The sequence below is a fragment of the Pleurodeles waltl genome, chromosome 1_2, assembly GCF_031143425.1.
Source record: "Pleurodeles waltl isolate 20211129_DDA chromosome 1_2, aPleWal1.hap1.20221129, whole genome shotgun sequence".
NCBI lineage: Eukaryota > Metazoa > Chordata > Amphibia > Caudata > Salamandridae > Pleurodeles > Pleurodeles waltl.
Genome location: NC_090437.1, coordinates 475,347,104 through 475,368,232, shown reverse-complemented (window position 1 = coordinate 475,368,232; position 21,129 = coordinate 475,347,104). Strand labels below are relative to the sequence as shown.

The window sequence follows — 21,129 nt, the reverse complement described above, 5'->3', positions numbered from 1 at the left end:
TCAAACAAATCTAAAGAGAATAAAAGATCTTGGGAAGAGGAAGATGATTCAGACGATGAGGAGTTTATAGACAGATTGTTACATGATCGTCCGCCACCTTATGCGGTGAGCGACAGTGCTCCAAGTACTAGCATAGATCCTGGGAACCAGACGCAGGAAAAGGGAGTTACTGATACGGTACAGACTAGTGATACAGCATGGTGTCAGTGTACCCACTGCACCAGACATACCGATACAGTTGCAGCCTCCACCGCAGATACAGAGAATCTACCCAGATGTCCCAGTACTTGAGACGACCACAAATCTGATAGTGACTCCAGACCGGATATACAAAAAGCCAAAGTTAATACAGATTGAATCAACTCCGAAATTACTATCTCAACCCCAACCACAGCTGATACCAGGGTACAACCCTGTAGCTGGTCCGCCATTAGTACCAATTCCGGGTACCTTAGAACAGACCTATGGAGTTACTGCTCCACGGAGTTTGGGTCCGGGTAAGACACCTGCTGCTATATCGTTACCAATTACTGTTGGCCCACCAGTGCCATTGTATGCACAGGGTAAAACAGGCGTATGTGATCAGGGAGTGATGACTCAAGATGCGATAAGAGGAGGGTCTATGGGAACTCCACAGATAATAGCCCCAGGAGAGCAAACAGTTGAACAGCCGAGGCCCTTAATGGACCTTAGTCCAGTGGGTGCACCTCTCGAAGCAATGCGTCAAGCAGGGTTAGGAGTTTTAACCCCACAAACAATGAGTATGAACACCTCACATTCCCCAATGATGCATGCAGGGAACATTTTGTTGCAGGGTTTTACAGTCCAACAGTTAAACGAATGGTTAGAAAAGACTTAAGCTTCACAAAAGACTGCAGTGGTTACAGTCGAACCAGAGAAAGAAAAACAAGACGAATACCTGAACTTTGTAATTCTAGAAGCAGAAGCTGCTGAGTTAGTGGAAGGTACAATGGGAGTAAATAGATTGGAGTCATAAACGGAGGCAGAATTGAGATACTTATGCCCTAAAATTACCAAAGAAGTAGGCAAGGTGCATCAGAGATGAGCAAATCTGGCAGATAAATACAATATTGATATCGGAAACACTAAACATTTGAAAAGAAGTTACAGATTAGACTTTGACTCAAAAGATTTTGAACACATGAGGTCTGCGGGAATGAAGGCACATTTGAGAGAATTGTTGCAAAGCGCACAAATTTGGGGTGCACTGGAAAAATGGGAAGGCAGGTGGGCAAAGAAAAGAGAAGGGAAAGAGTGACAGTCCAGGGTATAATCAAGCTAAGGCTTCACCTGACATCAGTAAAAATATTACCTATGAGAGAAACAGCTGGTGGTGTTCTAGTTCATGTGCCATGGACCAGAGGAGACATTTTATCCTTTACTAACGATTATCCCAAACTGAGAGAGAAACCGATCGAGTGGTATCAGCAAACAGATAGGTTTGTGAAACTTGCGAAGTGTCTTTGGGAAGACTTGAATACGTTGTTTGAAATCATTGTGCCGCCTGATTTGTGGCTCGAGTGCAAGAGAGGGGTAGATTGGCCGACGAAAGAGCCGGCAAGAGACAAGGGGACCGGGGCACCCTCTGAAGAGGTGATGAAGTATTAACATAAGGTGATGGAGTTCCTGAAACAAAAGGTGTCGCCGAAAGTGACTGATTGGCAGAAAATCGACCGGACCTCTCAGGAGGTTAAAGAGTCAATACATGCTTATTACGAAAGACTGCTAAAGGCATTCAAACATTATAGTGGTACTGAGACAATTGAACCGGAAGATATGAATCATCTTGTATTTAGGTTTGTCGAAGGACTGAGACCAGAAGTTAGCCAGATGATTAAGAATCATTTGATTTGTTGGCAAGCAAAGCCGATTGATGAAGTGTTACAGTATGCAAAATACTGTAGTGATGAGATTGAACTGAAGCAAAAGAAGCTGAAAGAAAAGGTGATGGTGATGCAGATAAGGGCTGCACAGGCTGGAATACAGGGAAATGGAGTCCAACAGATGATACAGCAGCAACCGCAAATGAATGGTGTGTTTCAGGCACAACCGAGAGGTCGAGGCCGAGGGTTTGTGAATCGCAGTTCAGATATGAATACTGTTGTAATTCAAAATGATGTGCAAGGGGCGAAAAAGATGTCACCATGTCATGCGTGCGGGGGCGAATATGGTGCAGGATGGTGCTATTCAGAAGAGTGACCACTACATGCTCTGTCTCCCTGCGTCCCACGGAGGGCCCTGAGGCAGATTTCCCTGTGCCGTAAGAAGACTGTCTCCCTAAATGGTGGTATCAGGACAGTCACTACATGTGGCCCACTAGGACCCATCACGCCTCCACTTGTTTTCCACCCCAGCGGCCACCGGAGGAAACTGTAAGAACTGTGGCGCTCCATCCAGCCTCATAATGTGCCTGCCAACTGCGCCTAACCTCAATACCTCCTCTGCTCAGTGCAGGTTTACTGGTAATGTTGTCCTTATCCCTCCCCTACCATTTCTCTTCTTTTCCTTGTTTTAGTTTTTCCCCGCATCACCCATTGTGACTGAGATAGCCCACTTTACTGTCACCGAGGGGCTGCTGCCACACACACCCCCCCCCCCTCCTTTCCAGTCTCAATTCTTCCCTCTTTCTCCCTCCCACACTGGCTCCCTAACATCCCGGTCCCCTTCATTTTCACTTTGAAGTCAGAGACACATGTCACCAGTGTTCAATTTCCCCACTGTCTTGATGTCCGCACAGGGTTCCACGTCCCTCCTCTCTGTGTACTATCTCCTGGAATGTTAAACGGCCTAAAACACTACATTAAACAAAATAAATTATTGTCCTACCTGCAATTTAAACATGTGGATGTGGCCTTACTGCAGGATACCCATCTCTCCCACCTGGAATCTGAGAGACTGCATTGTGACTGGGTGGGGCACGTACTATATAGCACCTGCATGACAACACCACATACGAGGCCTGACCGCACAGGAAATACGGTGTTGCGGACCTTCTACCTAGATTCCTGCCATTCACTGTCCTTATGACCTGGTCTGGCTCAGGCTGTTGCTTCATCCTTGCCAAACCTAAACTCAGTGAAAGCATACTGTCCATTGGCTTAATGTATGCCCCTATGGGCCCCAAACGTCTTTTCTTTCTCCAACTTAATCACCTCCTGATGGAGACTGGAGCCTCTCATTACCTCCTCGAAGGAGACTGGAACCTGGCCCGGGATGCAGTGCTTGACCTCACTGGCCCTCTAGACCTTAGCAACAAAGCCGACAGGGCTCTCCTAGGAGATGTCTTGTCGGCCCATGGTATCTCTCCTACCCAGAAGACCAGGAATCTACTTTCTTATCACCGGTCAACAGCACTCAATCTAGGTTAGACTACTTCCTGATCTCCCAACCGGATGGTAGTCCATGTCAGGGAATCCCTGATTCTGGAGGCTGCGCTCTCAGACTACTCCCCTGGCCTACTTGACCTGGGACTTACCAGCCCGGGACGCAAACCATGGCATCTGAACATGTCACAATACCACAAAGCTCAATTGTGCTCCCACGTTTCCACCTACCTAGATAAGAACAAGGGGTCAATTTCTTCCAAAAGTGTTCTGTGGGCAGCTGCAAAGGTGATCATTCGCGGACAACTCATGAGAGACACAGCACTCGCCAATGCCCAGAGGTTATCCCAGCAGAAAGAAAAGGAGGGCGAGAAAGTGACTCTCACCCGCTGCTACATCGCAGACCCCTCCCCTTCTGTTGCCATCGTCTCAAACGAGCCTGTATAGTTTTAACTGCCCTGTACACCTGCCAAGCAGAATATGTCCTTCAACGGCTTATGGGCTATCATAACGAGCAGGGGAAAAAGGCAGGCCACCTATTGGTGGCCAAACTGTGGCAATAGGAGGCAGCACTAACCATCCCAGCTATCACGACCATGGACGGCACTATCCTTAGCCGCCCACAAGATAATGTCTGCGAATTTGCTGACTTCTACCATACCCTCTACACTCCAGAGACGGAAGAATATCCCATCTGACTTGCTGCCTTTCTTGATGGCATAGAAGAGAGAGAGAAATCAGCAAGGTGGCGATTGCTCAGCCAGCTCCAGGCTTCCCTACCATAAGGCCCCAGGGGAAGATGGATTCAATGCAGAATTCTATAAATAGGCGGGCGAGGACATGGTTGGTTCCCTGCACAACGCCCTTCATGAGACGGAACGCGCAAGCTCCATCTTTAAGAAGGCAACAATAGCAGTCCAACCAAAACAGGGGAAGGACCACTTGCTCTGTGGGAGCTATTGGCCCATTTCACTGCTTAACTGGGATATTAAGATTCTGGCAGAGGTCCTAATGGCTCACCTAAGGGAGGTGATTCTGTCCCTTATACATCACACACAGGTGGGATTCGTACCCGGTCGCTCATTCCAGAACCATTTATGCACCCTTGCACACACCCTTGCACACACCCTATGGTCAGCCAGAGACTCACAAGATGAAGCCCTTTCTCTTCCCTGGATGCTGAAAAGGCGTTCGATGGGACCAAATGGTGGTACCTTTTCACGATCCTACAACACTTCAGCGTGGGCGATGATTTTATAGCCAAAATCTGTTGGCTATATGACTCACCTACGGCTCAGGTGAATTGCAGAGGCTTCCTGATGGATCCATTTCCCATACGACGTGGGGCCCTGCAAGGCTGCCCACTGTCACCACTGTTATTCCTTTTGGCTATGGAACTGTTGGCAGCCTCTCTCAGACATCCAGCACACATATCAGGTGTCCCCATCCCAGGTGGCAAGTCCACGATCTATCTCTATTAAGATGATATGCTACTCATCCTCATGGATCTCCCTCCTGACACTAGGAGGTATCCTCACCGAATTTATAGTGCTATCAGATTATAGGGTAAACTGGGATAAGAGTGAGGCACTACCTTTGTCGCGCAGGACCACAAGAGCGGCCATATTGGGACTTCCCAATCCGATGGAAGCTGTCACGTCTCAAGTACCCGGGGATTTATGTTAAGATAGGCCTGGATCTCATGCTTGCAGACAATCTTGACCCCTTACTCGCCCAAAACAAGACTTTGACAAGTGGTCACATCTGGACCGCTCCCTGTGGGGGAGAGTGCTTGCAGTGCTCATGGTGACACTACCATGGTGCACATACATCCTTGGCTTACTGCCCCTGGTGGTCCCTCTCTCGATGTTACACTCTGTGGATAACTGTAAACGCTATTTTGTTTGGGGTGCTTCTCGACCACGCCTACCTAGTGCCAAACACATGGCCCATAGCTCCTGTGGCAGTCTGGGCTTACCATCAGTGGAACACTATGCACTAGCCCTCCACCTCTCTCAACTTGTCTACATGCTCTCCGGGACATGGAACCCATCACTGTGGGTACAAAGGGAATGCACACTATTACAGTGCTCCCAAGGCTTAGGTCCAGGCTATGGTGACAGGGGTTCAACGCTGTGTCCTGTCAACCCAATGGCGCAAGTTATGACAAACTCTTGGTGATGTGCTCACCACCTACTTGGGATAGACCCCTCACCCCATCTTTACAAGCGTGCGTCACGCTGAGGCAATGCAAGCCTGCAAATCGATGGAGAGATGCTGGACTGGGAAAGTTGGCGCTCGGCTGGTATTACCAATCTGGGCCAGATCTTAGACGGCGGCACTCTTAAGCCCTTTAATGTGCTCCGCAAGGAGTTTGGCCTCATGCTGCAGCAATTCTGGGAGTACCTACAGCTCCAACACTGTCTCAGTTATTGCATGGGTGTGCGTCCTTGGACCCTCCACTCCTCCCCCATGGGATCTTACCTTAGGACACTGGGCCACTTACATGGCATGATGTTGGGCTTTCTATAACTTCCTGAACCACAGCTATTCTCCCTGCCTTCTTTAAACAATCTCTGCACTAAATGTCAGACGAGGTTACAGGTGGACTACAAAATGGAGGATTGGGAACACTTATTTGAAGCATGCGACCGTGGATCAAGAGAGGCTTAGATGAAATTTAGCCCCTTTAAAGCCCTACACGACTGGCACTGGACACCTATGAAGCTGAGGTCAGCAGGCCTACTACCTTATGCGAATTGCTGGCATTGCCCCATGCCCATTGTGACATACTGCACATTTTATGTGACTGTCCCTCCATCCGGCCTTATTGGGACACGGTGGGGAACACGCTAAGTGAGACCCTGTCGACTGTGAAACCCCTTCCCTGCACCTTGATCTTCCCACACGATACGGAGGGGTCCCCTGACCTCTCTCACCCGCAGACCCACCTCCTACACACAGCACTTGCCACAGCCAAGATATGTATACTCCGACACTGGTGTTCACATACACCCTCCTCCCATGATGAATAGCTCAATGCAATGTATCAGAGGGCCTCTCATGAACGAATCTTCTACAACCTGCAGGATAGGTCTGAGGCCTTTCTTCAAACCTGGGCACCCTTCCTCCATGTCGACGTGCGTCAACCCTAGCCCCCCCTCATTCAATCCATCCCTCTACCCATACATCCCTCCTCCATGACTTCCCCGATGGCCATACACAACAGCGTCCCCCACACCTCCTTTACTTTTATTCATTCCCACATCTACCCTTTTCACCTCCCTTTATTTATCTTTTATATTAACCTTTGTTTCCTCCTTTCCCCACTTTCCTTACCACTCTCCTGCCCTTTCCCCACCGCCGGGACCCCCGTCCCATGAAGATGTATGCAGATAATTGACAATGCCTGTTGATTGCCCCATCCCCCTGAACCTTTGCCTCAGCATGTCTTTGTACGCCCCAGGATAAATCTTCCTCCAATACTGATCCGACGCACCAGGGGCCTCCTCCAGGGAACCGAGCTCCAGACTATGCTTTACCCTTTGTCTTTTTTAGGGACGAGCGCAAAGCACTGCGTCCCCTGTAGTAACGTCTCTTTGGGTTTCCAACCACACCCATGTCACTTTCATTGGTTTGTGGACTTCCCTTTTAAAATCTGCTTGCTTTCATTTGTGAAAGACATGCATACAGCATGCCTTTTTCGGTGTTTAACCCACCTACAAAGCACTGGTAAACTACTAAAAACATACAGGGCTCGATGTTGTCCACATGGTTTCCAAACTACTTTATCTGTTCATTTTCCACGCAGTGCGATTGCACTGGGGTTTACATAGCACAAACGCGCTCAGTTTTTCCGTTTTCAATTTCAGCACAATCGCGCTGCATTTTACTTAGTGCAATTGCGCTACTTTTTTTTTCTTTTAATTTGTGTGGCAAGAAAACCCCGGTTAGGAGTTTACAACGCTAATAGCTCCAACTCAAGCAAATGCAAGACCCGTTGCATTGAAAATGCTTGTTTATATATGGAACTGTACATCACAATTGTACTAAGAATATTGTGACCTCTGAACATGTAGAGGCTTAGTTCATGATATGCTGATAGACCAATATCCCATACTCACTTCCCAATGTCTCTCCCCTTGCAATGTATTTTGATGCTTCGATTAATAAAGAATTGGAAAAAAAGAAGGATCAATGGGCAGGAAAGGGAGAGTCTGGAAAGTTAATCCTCAGCTAAGATCTTTAAGAAAACTTCCACAGCAAGGATTTTTCAGTGTCAGCTTTTGTAGATTTATTCAAATATTAGCACCATGACAGAAAGCTAAAGTCTTTAGCGTTAAAAGGAATTAACATAAAACCTTTAAGAAATTAAAGAAACGAAATTAATAGTAAATGGGCCTAAATACAGAAAAGGACAAAAGCATCTAGCACTCTCTAAGCAAAAAGCAGAAAAATACCAACAGGAAAGTCTAGTAGAAAAAATCTGGATCCTCCCCAACAAACATTTCTTTTATTATGATTTGCGCAAAGAAAATACACAAAATCATAACTTGTTTTATGTAAAAGGGCACCAATAAAAATGTTACTTCCACATCAATCACATTATCAATTTCAAAATAACACATACTTGTACATTACTTTAATTGGATGTTAAATATATGATTGTTGCACAAAAATAAATCGTACATTTTATTAATGCAAGAACACGAGAAACAATGAACTGCTGCTTTGGCAGTATCATAATGACGAGGGTTAGCACACAGCTTTGAAATGTTGCAACACAGGTACATCCCGCCCTGAGGAACTTAAGAAAAGTTACATCTGCACAAAAGGGCAGAGACCCTGGTTTGCAGCTGAACTTCCATCATTTTAAGAAAACAAATTTAACACATGAAAGTACGCGGCTCCTGCACAACATACTTTTCTGCAATGTGACTATTGTAAAAGCGACCTAGTTGTAATAACTAAATAAAACCTATGTTAAACACTGTGTTTTAATAAACTATTATACCTTTACACTATTCAGACTGTGTAAATGTTGTAAACCCTTAACATCTACTTTGTGAGACAATGCACTCCTGAAATCGGAAACATTAAACAGCCCCTTCCATCTCACAAGCAGACTGCGGGAGATCTACTTTCTGGGGGAAAAATTAAAAAGAAAGGCTGTACTTGAAATAGAAAGCTAGAAAAGCGGGTACTCACTATACCAGAATATCTATTTGCAATAGAGAAGAGCTGGCGCACTCCTAAGAAATGTACATAATCTCCGCGGAGAAGTTGTAGGTATTCTGCCTTACCAATCAAAGACATTCAGGTGCTCATTCAGGGCCACTTAAACACTTTGTAGAAGGGTATGCTGGCAAGACAGCTGGCTCTCAAAAACAAATACATCCCTTCTTGCAGAAGTCAGGCCATGGAAGCCCCCCTTTATCATGACAATGCCTCTGCTTCGAGTTGACAGCACAACACTCCATGCACCACTCCCTAAAACAGGAGCGCAATCAAGAGATGAGAGTCTGACATCATCACCACACCCTTCCAAAACCACGGCAGCCACGCCACCCGCAGGTCAACGTGTGGAGACACCCGAGAGCGAGTGCATGGGATTTGGATTTTGAGACGAAAAGATAACTATTTGACAAGGTTGGAGAATGTAAAAGGCTGCACTTCGTGCCCGAATTAGAGGCATCGCTGGACTCAGGGGCCGAGAACCACGTGCATTGGTGGCATTCAAGCTGGGTTTTGCCCCTGCCCCACATACCTTACACCCTCCACACTCTGCAAGCCTTAACATCCACTGATGCACCATAAAACCTGGAGGCTGGTGGGCCTCCTGCTGCGGGATGGCTGGATCGATCCTGCTACCACAGGGCTGTGCCACCACGGCAAACTCCGCAGTGCCAAACTGCGGCACTGACCTCCAGCCACACCGCTTGCAGGCAGGGCACTCATGCCCCAGAGCCATGCACCCGAGAGGCGTGGCGGCGACAGCCTCTTTTAAGCCCTGACACCACCGCCCAGACAACCGCAGTGCTCCTCCCAACGAGCCAGCGGCTGCGTCCACTCACCCGGAGCAGAGGCTGCTTGGTGAAAGGTTCACTGAGTCACAGCTGCCTCTGGTGGTCCCCCAGCCCGGAAGGGCTCCGCTCAGCTCCCTGGATAGCGGGGTGCCGTCTACAGCCCCGGTGTTGGCGAGCAGCTGAGCCCAGGCCACAGCGCTGTCAGGTGTGACGCACAAAACAAGCACAATGTCCCTTGAAAAAAAGGCTCCGTGCAAGCGCTAGTCTTTAAGGAAAAAGGCTGAAAACAGGCCCAGCCCCACACAACGGCGAAGAGAGCTTAAACAAAACTAAAGAATTACCACATTTATTACCATGTAATCTTTTTGTGAAGCTGTAATAAATAACATTTAGAAACATAAATAATCACGGTTTAGTACATCAAAAAGAAAAGTCTTACAGATCAATAGCATTAACCCCTTACCTGCTATATATACACTCATATAATGCTTTCAGTGGGATGAATAAAGTGTCTGTACTGTCCATGGAGAAGTGGTCCATTGGTAAGTTGATTTATCTAAGTTTTCTAATTGCATTTATATAGCGCATCACACTCCTGACAAAGGCGCTGAACTGCATTGCAGACGGATAGGATGCTACACATTAGAGGAATGCTTGAAGAATTTTGAGCTGCAGTATGTGTGGCCAGTGACCTGGGTGGGAAGTGATAGCCCTTGTTCTGACGTAGCTCACTGCACAGTGCTTCATTTGTAAAACAGTGTAAAGTGTAGAGGACCAACCGTCAGTGGTAGCACCAGTAATCACCCACTTCTACCAGGGGTACCAGCCTACTTAGTACTGTCAGCACCGGACACTAGCTACTGTCTTTAGTGCTCGACTGTGGCACACAGTGCAGTGTAGTCTGAAGTGCCTTCAGCACAGAGGCAGCTGGAGATCTTTGAAAATGGTAGCATGAAATTGGAATGAACCAACCCAAGCATGCTTACTGTTAGGTTCCCGGTATGTTTTAATCAGGCCTAACGTTGTGGCTCTATTAATAATGATAACAGGCACAGAATACACAGACACTTGTAACTAGTTACTGGCCACGAGGGAGGCTCCCCTGGCCCTATTATTACTGCCGGTGCACGTCACCGGACAGACCATCTGGTATGCAAAACAAATGGGAGATTATAATCATCTCCCTACACTAGTGGGCGTCATGGGCTGGCCCACGACAAACATAACATTCCTCCTTTGCCCGAAATTGAACACAAAACGATAATGAAAAAAATCACAATAACACTATGTCACTCCATTTAATATATGCAAGAAAACCCCCATATAGGATCAGTCTACTACAAAACCTTGCAACCTGGTTGACCTTGGTGGGCGAGGATTAAATTGTAATTCTCCAAACCTTGCCTGGAAGGTAATGAGCTGACTGGCAGAGAGCCAGACAGTCCCTGATCAGGACATTTGGTAACTTCTGTGTGATTTTCATACTAAAATTTGTAATGAATTAATGTGTAACACGAGTAACGTTTGAAAAATGATTGTTAATGTTCGTTTTCCGTCTCTAACTGAGCAAAATTGTAACTAAATATAATATTGTTATGGTCGGATGTCACGAGCGAGTGTCATGAGCGACACACAGGCATTCGAATCTGTGGTTGCTAGGTAACAGGAGAGAGGCGTTATGTGAGAGAATCGGCATCGGATGTAGATTTTATTACCGAGGGTCCAAAAGTGAAGTTTCTGGAAATAAATACTATTGAAGACGTAACACGTTGTTTGGATTATTACATACATTTATGTTGGCGACAAGTGGTGACCCTCGGGAAACGAGCCCACAGGATACACACAACGGATTACGGTTGGAGACAACGTGTGGCCTTTATCCATCGGGAGCAGGATCGGATCGGATCGTCAGAGCAGAGGTGAAGCACTCTCGGCGACGACCTGTGGCGCTCATCGGGAGCAGCCAAGTTCGGATCGGTGGAACAACGTTTAGTTATTTTACTGCTGTTCAGCAATCAGATGAAGTTCACCAGGAGCAGGAGGAGGGGTTCCGTTGGTTGGTGGTCACATGTTCATTGGAGCTGTATGGGAAGTAAACGAGTGGAACTTTTATATGAGACAAGCTCACTTGTTTTTTCCAAACAACTATTTTTGGCGGCCATCTTAGATGAGTATTTAAAAAAAAGAAAAAAAACTCATAGCATTGGTTCGTTCTCCATTTTATGGTCAATAAGGTTAGAGAAGTGATTAACTGTGGGATGAGGGGTTGTTACCTATGGGCAAACATACAGACTACAGATTTGTATATTTACTTAGTTTAGACAAAATATATTTAGGATACATTTGCGTATGTATGTGCATTTGTTAGATTAAAGTTTAGCATTTTGCAACTATGCAAGCTGTAAATCCTCCACCTCCATTTTTAGAAAGCCCAGGTGAACCACAAATTGCATGGAGGCATTGGTTTGATGCGTTCGAGACTTATTTAGGAAAAATTGGAGCAGCAAGATTCAGACCTGAATGTAAAAAAGTGTATATTATTACATTCCATTGGGTTTGAAGGTAGATCTATTTTTAAACATCTAACAGACATACCTACTGAGGAAGAGGAATTGGATGATTAAGAATCCGCTGTGTAGAAAATGCGTAACAGATTTGATGCTCCGCCAAGTTTAGTTGTGTCTAGCAACAAATTTTTTAAGAGGGTTCAGCAAAATGGTGAAGATGTGGACACTTACATTTCTGCATTAAGGTTGTCAGCTGCTGATTGCCAATTTGGTGAGCTGGGTGATCAATTGATCAGAGATCAGTTCATATGTCAAGGTTTGGATAGGTCCTTTAAGCAAAAGTTGTTATCTTTGGATAATCCGTCACTATCTGAATCTATCAAAATTGCGAAGAGCATAGAGTCATCAATCAAATCGACAAAAGAGATAGAGAAGTCTTCAGACACTCGGGACAAAGTTGGGGTAGTACGAAGTAAAATGGATAGAGGAAAATTGGAAAAAACTATGAATTTTCAAGTTGCTAATCAAGGACATAAAACAGTAGAGATAGTAATTCAAATGTGTTTTTTTTAAACAACTAAATGTGTGTTTCAGGTGTGGTTATGCCTTACATTTGAAGGGACTCAAAGCTTGTCCAGCCTTAAATGTTCAGTGCAGAAATTGTGGCAAAACTGGCCACTTTGCGAAAGTGTGTCAGAGTGAACGGTCCAAAAACAACACAGTAACTTCGGTTGTTGAGGACAATGAAGGGTTGGTTGAACATTTGATTGAGGAAGTTCAGGATATCGTGTTAGCGGTTAATGACGGTGTGGTGAAATGTGCTGACCCTGAGAGTTGCATTGACCCATATGTTCTTATTAGAGTGGGGGACAAGCATTTACGCTTGTTAGTGGAATCAGGTGCAAGAATTACAGTGATCGCGCAGGAGTTGTTTTATCAAAATTGGAGAGACCGTACTTTGCTACCACCAGATAGAGCTCCAGTTTCTTATGAGGGAAGAAGAATAGACCTTCAAGGGTATTTTGAAGATATTATGGAATTCAAAGGAAGACAGACTCAATGAAAAATATACGTTGCAGCTAAAAGTCTAAATATTTTGGGTTGGTTCCATCAAGGACTGTTTGGCATGGTATTACGACCTGGTACTAGAGATCAAGTAACAGTGATTAGGGATGTTAATACTATTGAAGAGATATTGAATGAATATCCTAAGGTTTTTTCAGAAGAATTAGGAAAAATAAAAGGATTCAAACATAAGATTAAGGATAAAAGTAATACCATAGCAGTCAAACATAAACTCAGGAGTGTACCATTTAGCATCAGATAGGGTTACGTGAAAAGGGTATTATTGAGCCTATTGAGTCTTCGCTATGGATTTCTCCTTTAGTCGTTATGAAGAAGAAGAATGGTGATTTGAGAGTGTGTGTGGATTTAAGAGCATTGAACAAGGAGATCTGGGTAGACACACATCCGTTACCAAAAATAAATACACTGTTGTCTACGGTCAAGAATGCAAAGATATTTACTAAACTTGATCTAGCCAGTGCGTACCATCAGGTTGAGTTGGATCCAGAGTCATGGCATCTGATGGCATTTTTGTCACCTATTGGGACTTTCCAGTACTGTCGCATGCCGTTTGGGTTAGCTTCAGCAGCTTCAGTTTTTCAAAGGATAATGAGTTCTTTATTGAAAGATGTGCCGAATGTGTTAGTTTTTCAAGACGATGTGCTGGTATATGCAGGTGATCAGTCTGAACATAACAGTGTATTGAGACATGTTTTGGATAAGTTTTTGTCTTGTGGAATTGTTCTTAAAAGAGAAAAATGTTTGTTCATGAAACCATCTGTGGAATATCTAATCCATGTAATTTCGAAGGATGGAATTTTACCCAAACCAGGATTGATAAAAAGCCATAAAAATTGCCCTGTCTCCCAATGATAAGATGGGTGTTAAGTCATTTTTGTGAATGTGTGAATTTTATTCTCGTTTTGTACTGAATTTTGCCAGCAAGATAAGGCCAATTTCTAATCTTTTGAAGAGTGTTGTGTGTTTTGATTTGGGACGCTGAATGTGATAAAGTGTTTGAAGACATAAAAAAAATACTGGTTAGTGCTGAGGTACTTAGACCTTTTGATCAAGATGTTCAATGTTGTTTAACAGTTGATGCAAGCAATGTCCGTGTTGGTGCAGTGCTAACACAGTTGAAGGATGATGTAGAAAACACAAATGGATTCGCATCCAGAGCGTTAAGAGAAGTGAAAACTCATTTTTCAGTCATTGAAAAAGAACTGTTGGCTTGTGTATGGGCGGTTGAGAAATTCAGAAATTATATTTGGGGCAGGCATTTCATATTGGAAACTGATCACAAACCTTTGGTTGCGATCCTCAATGGCATAAATCACAAAACTGGGAAACCCAGAATTGCAAGGTTTACAGCAAGACTGATGCAATCTGACTTTGAGGTCATACATATTCAAGGAAGAAAAAATGTCAGGGCAGACCTGCTCATATTGAAAGTGCAGGTGATGATGATTTAGCGGATGAATGTTGCTTGATTGCTGCAATTGAAATTGAACAAGTGTGTGTGTGTTCAGAAAATGTATGGAAGGAGAAACTGTATGCAGATAAAATTTTGTGTGAGGTTATGAAGAATGTCGAAGAAGGGTGGCCTCATGAGAAAGATCTGGCATATGATGTTCAACCGTTTTTGAAGATTGCTGATGAGTTGACATTCGAGGATAATGTTCTTATGAGAAATGAGAAATTAATTCCACCAGAAGAATTAAGGTGTACTATCAAGGAAAAGGCTCATGATGGGCATTTGGGTGCAACGATGACCAAGAGAAGAGTACATGAACGTTTTTGGTGGCCTGGTATGGGCAATGAGATTGAAAGCATGGTGAAGAATTGCATTGTATGGTACAATAGTGATAAGACATTTAAAACATGTACTCCTCCTATGATTCCCATTGAATGTCCATCTGGTCCGTGGAAGAAGGTGGGTGTGGATTTGGTGGGACCTTTCCATTCTTTGAATTGTAATATCAGGTATGCGTATGTAATAGTTTATTATTACTCAAAATGGCCTTATGTGAAGTTTGTTCAAGATCCTAATGCAAGATCATTAGTAACATTTTTAAGGGAGGTTTTCATGAACGAAGGCTTCCCTGAGGAAATAGTTACAGATAACGGAGTTCAATTTATGCCTGAAGAATTCAAAGTGTTTCTGAATGAAGAATCAATTAAACATTTAAAGTGTTCATTGTATCAACCACAAACAAATGGATTGTTGGAACGTTTCAATTGTGTACTGGGTGAGTGTATCAGGTGGTCCTTGAAAAACAATTGTATTGTGAGTACATCAGTGCAGGCTATGCTGTGGTTTTATAGAACAACACCACACTCTACCACCGGTGTGTCTCCTTTTGAGGCTCTAAGGACTAGAAAGGCTTGTATGCAAATTTGTCCAGGGTAGATGACTAGATATTTCAGGAATATGCTTTCTGAAGATTGTGCAAAAGTAGTCCAACAAAATGTTAAAGAAAAACAAATTGTACAAAAAATGCATTTTGACAAACGGAAAGGTGTTAGGAAAATTGATTTATCTACAGGAGATTGGCTATCTATAAAGCTACCTTCGTTTGTCAAGAAAGGAAGTCTGAAATTCTCTGATCCAGTAAGAGTGGAATTGGTGAAGGGAAATGCAATAAAAGTTGAAGGTAACAAATGGTGGAATATGTCAAAAGTTGTAAAGTTACAAAATGGGCCAAGAGAGTGCCTTGACAATGATGAGTTAAGTCCCAGATCAAATACACAGGATTCAAGTCCTTTCCAGCAGCCTGTATTTCATGTACCATTAACACATAAAAGTGTAGGGATACGGAAAGTACCTTGGAAACTTAGAATGTAATGTCACCATGTAGAAACAAAACTGTTGTGCGAAAAACTGTAGAAACAAAACTGTTGTGCGAAAAACTGTTTTATTATTCAAAGGAAATGTTTCATTATAAATCTTTTTTTGCTTTGTAGGGATGTTCAATTACTTTATTGTTGTTTGGGTTAGGGATTCTAAAGTTTTGTAAAACAAAAAAAAACTCAATGTAATACAGTATTGTTGTGGTCGGATGTCACGAGCAAATGTCATGAGCGACACACAGGCATTCGAATCCGTGGTTGCTAGGTAACAGGAGAGAGGGGTTATGTGAGAGAGTCGGCGTCGAATTAAGATTTTATTACCGAGGGTCTGAAAGTGAAGTTTCTGGAAATAAATACTATTGAAGATGTAACACGTTGCTTGGATTATTACACTAAATGTGATGGTTATTTTCCATAATTCAAAGCTTACAGAAATGTGTTTTTGAAGTTTATGTAGATGTGCCCACAGCTACCCCTAATGGGTTGATGCATTATGTCTTACAAGGTCATGTTTTAATCGAGCATTGCATACATTGAAATATCCTATTGTTTGAGAATGTTCCTGATAGTTGGTCTTTTCTCGAGCATGGAAGTAAAGAGAAACTGTAAAAGTTTATTTCTGAGATGAGGCATTTGAGAGGCGATGAAACGATGGAGCTACAGACAAGACGGAAGAGGAAATTTTACTGTTGAAGAAAATGTTCTAGTTAATGTAGAATTGTTGTGTTTTAGGTCATCAATGTAGTTGTTGATTGGCTGAAACGTAACCACCCCACAGATTGACCAATCATAAGCTTATTAGGATTTAGTATAACAACTGATGGTGGGCAGAAGAAGACTAGAGATCCTATGTTAGAGATGGAGAGAGATTCCATGTTAGAGATTTGAGAGAAGAACTCCGATGGTTCAAGTTTAGCTGAGTGGGTTTAGCTGTCGTTAGGCCCACATCTTCTGATGATTCAACTGATGGTGTCCCCTGGCTGAAGCAAGCTATTAGCTGTTCATTATTGGTAATGTAAGTCATTGAGTTGTATGATGTGTCTCTTTTGCTTTTCAGGTACCAGCTGCAACTAACGATTAAATTGCTGCACATTAATAATATATTTTTTTATTAATCAAGTTCAAGAGTTTTTCTAAATTTGTGTTACTAAATTCTTTTCACGTGAAGCCTAACATGATGATGCTAACTTGTGGTTAGTCAGGAAACTAATTTGAAATGCTCATGACTTATCTTGAAATCATTTAAATGCTGAACTAGTGTATACTTTGCCATTATTACCGGTTTTTGTATTATTATTAAGTGTGATACTTTTGGAGATAATTTGTTTGGTTGTTTTAATCAGATTGAGATATATAAGACGCTTTAATCAACCGCTATTAATTCTATATGCTTATCATTTATGTTTGAGAGTTATGTTTGTGACATTAGCATTGTTAATATAGGAAAATACATTTATTAATTCTTCTTATTAAACTGGTGTGGTTTTTGAGTAACGTTTAGTATTATTGATTATGTTGACATTTGTTGATGCTTATAATATTCATTGATGACATCCCCTAAAAACCTGTGTTGCTTCGATCCATCGTCCTCTAGCTCAGAATCTACTATTCAGTGAAAATAATAGCTAGGATTCTGTAGCAGATTACGGTTACGTTGTTTACGGTTACATTGTTTTGATGATGTCATAATGAGGTTGTGAGATTTGGGTGCAAATAAAATTGTTGTTGTCTTTTCTAAGTTGCCATATGGATTTAACAAGATGAGTTGCTAGTTGCCTTAATAGACCGCCTAGGTTGAAGGGTACTGTGCTTAGCAGTGTTTGGTTGAATTTGAATGGAATGTTTTTGCGCTTGCACAGCTATAGCTAATTTGCAGATGATTGTGATGGATATGATTCTACAGGAGTAGAGATACTCAAATTAGTTAATTAGATGCACTCCTACAGGTATGAGAGTAGGAAAGCATGAAGTGAAGTGTTCTTCATTTGAGTGTGGCGCTTGATGCAGGAAAAATGATCCACATGGTTGTTGATGACAGACCTAAGAAGAGAGGTCTGGGACACCGGAGAATGTTGATAAGTGTAGAGAGACACTTGGTATATGTTGTAATTCATTCGTTTAATAGACCGATCCGTCGTGATTGGTAAGTCGCGTTTGTGAGAAATTGGTGTGAATGAAATTATACTGAAGAATTGGTGACTACTAAGTGCACTAGGCAATAATCCAAGGAACAGTGGAGAAGTGAAGTTCGCGGGTCGAATTTTGCTCACGATTGTGGGAACTGTGAAAAAGAGTAGGCAAAAGCTGAAGGTTACTTTGGAAGGTTCTGAAGCGTTTGTATTACCCTACAAGTAGTAAATGAGTGAATTTGTTTTCTTATTTTAAGTTAGCTCGCAAATTAATATTGCGCTGATTTTGCGTGTGGGTTGTGAAAGATTGGTACGACAGACTTTGTCAGCGTCTCAGTGAAAGGGGGTGTTGGTGTGACGTAGTTAGTGCCACACTGGGATTGGTTGAGTGATAAAAGGAGTCATGCACGGATTCGTCAGTCAGTCCGCCAATAGAGTAACGCGATTGGAGGGTGAGGGGGTTGAAGAAAATTGTGGAATCGTAGTCACTTTTCATGATTGGTTATTCTTTCTTTGTCCTTTGTTCATTATTTATATTTGCTTAGTTTAATTGAGTTTGATAATAATTTTTCTTGTGGACATCAGGTTTGAATAAATTAGGTTGGAAATGAAGTTTTTCAAAGCTTTGAGAAGTGCGTTGAGGGGTGAGGAATACATTCCGGCACTCGAAGGAGAGGTTTGTCTGCCCAAAAATACACCGTTATATATTGTGTTTGAGGACAGAGGTGCAGCGGCATGCCTTGGGTGAAATGTTGGGTCAAGATTACAAATAAAGAAGATTGTCTGGCTTTCCCAGAACATGGTACATTTAATTTAAGAATTTTGGATAATTTAAGGTAAAAGATGTACAGTTTAAAACCTTCACCGAGGCCAGCACAATACAAAGTATTAGCGATATGGGAGCTGGTAGCAAAACAGCAACAGGCTTTAAAATTAGAAAAGAAAATGAGAAGAGTAGAAAAGAAGTTATCTGACGCTATATGGGATGAAGAGCAGAAAAGGTGGAGAGTAGAAACAGTACATGGGGTCAGATTATTTCCTGCAAGAACAAAGGAGGATGAGATTGAAACAAAAGATGAAAAAAAAAGGGTTCATTAGACATTACAAAACAAAATATGAAAGACTAAAAACGAGTTATGTTTAATGATGATGAACTGGAGGAAAATGAGATAGTTTCTCATATTTTAGACACCTATCCTCCACCAAATGTGAGTTAGCAAAATGATAATAGATCGAATGGGAGTAGAATTAATAATACAATTCCTACTGCACCATCGATTTCAGAATCAGCAAAAAGTATCCTGGACAATGAGAGAGTTCAGATGCAGAGTAGTTTTAATGACTCATTGAGTAACAGACAACAGTTTGAAATGAACATTCCTGAGATACAGCCAGAGGCTCAGATTGTGAGAACAACTACTAATTTAGTGTTGTCACAAGGTCAGCAAGGGATGAACTTAAGAGAACCTGTTCATACACAGATTCCGCAGATGCAGAGCATGGGTGCAGGACAGATGCAGAGAGATGGAACATTGATTAATCCAGATGTAATTACTGTACCTATTACGATGGGTCCAGTAACTCCATTATATGCTCGTGTAGACAATAGTGGAGTGAATTCATTAATAAATGTGCAGGATAGACAAGGGCCAAGTTTGAATGAGACAAACTCTTTAATGGATTTGTCACCTGTTGAGAATTTGGGAACAATGGCTTTACAACAATGTGCGAGTTCAGGGCAAGAGCGAGATGCAGGTGCACAAGCCAATGGAGTATCACTGAAAGTCTGCAAAACAAATAACAAAATGGCTGGAAGATTTTAACAATTCAAAACAACAAGAGAGAAAAGATAAAGAGGAAGAAACAATAAACAGATTAAAATTGAACATGGAAGGGAGTGAACTCCTAGAAGAGAAATTGGGTATGAACAGGCTTGAATCCTTTACTGAAGGGCAGTTGAGATATCTATGTAAAATAATTACAAAGGGAGCCTACAGAGTTTATCAACAGTTACAAGAAGTAGCAGACGAATATGTCATTGATTTGTCAATTTGAAAACACTGAAAAAAAGTTACAGATTAAATTTGGAGGAGGAAGACTTTATTCACATGAGATCTGCAGGAATGAGAACACTTCTTAAAGAATTGCTTGAGAAAGTGCAGGTTTGGTGGGCGTTAGACAAATGGGAGAGCAGATAGGACAGGAAAAGAGAAAGACCAAAGAAAGATGATGTGACACAGATAGGAGATGCAGTGAAAATGCTACCAACACCATGGAAACACCAGGAGGGGGTTTTATACATGCACCTTGGAATAGGAGTGATATTATAAGTTTTTTTCAAATGATTACCCAAGACTGAGAGAGAAACCAATGGAGTGGTACCAGCAGATAGATAGGTTTGTGAAACTTTCGAAGTGTCTGTGGGAAGATTTGAATACACTTTGTGACATTGTTGTTCAAGCAGATTTATGGATTAAATGCAAGAGAAGTGTTGATTGGCAGACAAGCGAACCACAAAGGGATTTAAAAAAAGGTGTGCCATCTCCTGAAGTAATGAAACATTATTATAAAGTAATTGAGTTTCTGAAAACGAGAATTTCGCCGAACAATGTTGATTGGCAGCGCATAGACAGAACATCACAGGAAGGGAAAGAATCAGATCATGCATATTACGAAAGATTGTTGAAGGCATTCAAACAATTCAGTGGTGTAGAAACAATTGAAAAGGAGAGCCTGAATCACTTGGTGTTCAGATTTGTTGAAGGGTTGAAACCAGAAGTAAGTCAAATGATAAAGAATCATTTGATCTGCTGGCAAGCTGAAGTTTTGCAGTATGCTAAATACTGTAGTGATGAAATTGAGTTGAAACTGAAAAAGCTGGAAGAGAAAGCAATGGTGATGCAGATTACAGCTGCACAGACAGGATTGCAAGGACATTTTCAACAACTGCCACAGGGAAATGGTTTATTTCTGAGTCAAGGTCGAAGTAGAGGTCGAGGTGAAATGATGCTTCCGATAGTCAATAGAAATATAGATTTGAGTTCATTGGTGATGCAAGATGTTACCTTGTCATATTTGTGGATTAGTGGGACATTGGAAAAGACAGTGTCCAATGTTGAATCAGGGAGGAATGGTTCAGCAAACAAATGGTGTCAATTCATTTCAGGGCATGAAAGGACCTAAAATGGGAGGTCAAAATCAAAATTTC

General features: G+C 42.6%; 1 protein-coding gene across 2 annotated transcripts in view; it reads right to left on the bottom strand.

Moving 5' to 3' along the window:
- SCOC (short coiled-coil protein) overlaps window positions 1-9,629 on the bottom strand; it is a 72,834-nt gene extending 63,205 nt beyond the window's left edge. The window contains exon 1 of one of the 2 annotated variants that reach the window (XM_069241018.1): window positions 9,419-9,629. The gene's annotated coding sequence lies outside the window, so the exon portion shown is untranslated. Of the gene's footprint in view, window positions 1-9,111; window positions 9,369-9,418 lie in introns of those variants that run through there. The other variant, XM_069241028.1, reaches the window with a different exon arrangement.
- Window positions 9,630-21,129: the final 11,500 nt, after the last annotated feature.